General features: G+C 47.7%; 1 pseudogene; it reads left to right on the forward strand.

Annotated features, from left to right (window-relative positions):
• The first annotated feature begins 4 nt into the window (after nt 1-4).
• On the forward strand, nt 5-552 carry LOC102873286 (annotated as a pseudogene).
• Nucleotides 553-1,077: the final 525 nt, after the last annotated feature.

The raw sequence follows: 1,077 nt of genomic DNA on the forward strand, positions 1-1,077 counted from the left end.
CTGCTTCACCACACTCTGCCAGACCCTGCATGCTATACATCGTCAGGACTTCTACTATGAGACCAGTCCCCAGTGGAGCAGGTGTGTGTGCTGGGCCTGCTGCATGAAGAGCTTCATGGCCCAGACCCTGTGGGGGCACTAAGCAGCCTTGCACAGACAGAGCTGACCCTGGGTGGAATGATGGCCCAGACCTCAGCTCACATAATTTTCCAGAGGCCCCAGCAATGCCCAAAGCATCAGACTCAGTGGTTCTCTATCCTGCCTGACTAGAGCTTGAATCTTCAAAGTGTGCCCCCCTTAGAATCCCAACCCCAGCCAGACCTTCCTGCTACCCAGGTGGATCCTACAGCTCATTTAACCTTCAACCTTCACCTGCCCAAGAAAGAAAAAGAATCCAAAGATAAGCTGACCCTGCCCTTCCATTTCAGCGCTGAGAAACAGCAGGCTCTCTTGCACCCTGGATGAAGCCAGTCCATCAGTCAAATCTTCTATGAGCCAGAGACTTATGATGACTTGGACCAAGAAGACCCTGATGATGACCTAGATATTTGACTGGCCAGGAGATTTTAAGTGGGTGAAAGAGTGAAGAACCTGGACCCAGAGCAGCCATCTTTTGTTTGTGATGGCCTGTCCCTGCTCCACCTATGTTTCCTGTGTCTATCCATCTGAATGAAGGAAAAAAGGCCAAGCAGGGCAGAAAATCGGGTGAGGATAAAGGATGCTGAGCAAATAAGACCCTTTTTTGTTGCTAATAAATTCTTTTTTTAATAAAACAAACAAAAAAAATAACAAGGGTCATGTGGAGACAGACATGTGTGACCTTTACTGACTTCAGAGATGGGAGTTGTTCCTGTCAGCAGCATCAACAACTCAAAACCAATTTATTTGGAGGAGGTCAGACATGTTCCCCACACACTGATAATTCTTTTGACTCATCTCAGTAGAAATCTAACTGAGTTTCTGGGTCCAAAATCAGACCACAGTGAACCGTGTTGTTGTTGTTAAGTGTCGTTGAGTCGCAGGTGTCAAAGCGACCCTGTGATGGAGAGTCCTTGACCCTTGGGTGCCTTTCATCCT

Source organism: Elephantulus edwardii, unplaced genomic scaffold (genome assembly GCF_000299155.1).
Source record: "Elephantulus edwardii isolate Elephantulus edwardi_28Jun2011 unplaced genomic scaffold, EleEdw1.0 scaffold00156, whole genome shotgun sequence".
NCBI lineage: Eukaryota > Metazoa > Chordata > Mammalia > Macroscelidea > Macroscelididae > Elephantulus > Elephantulus edwardii.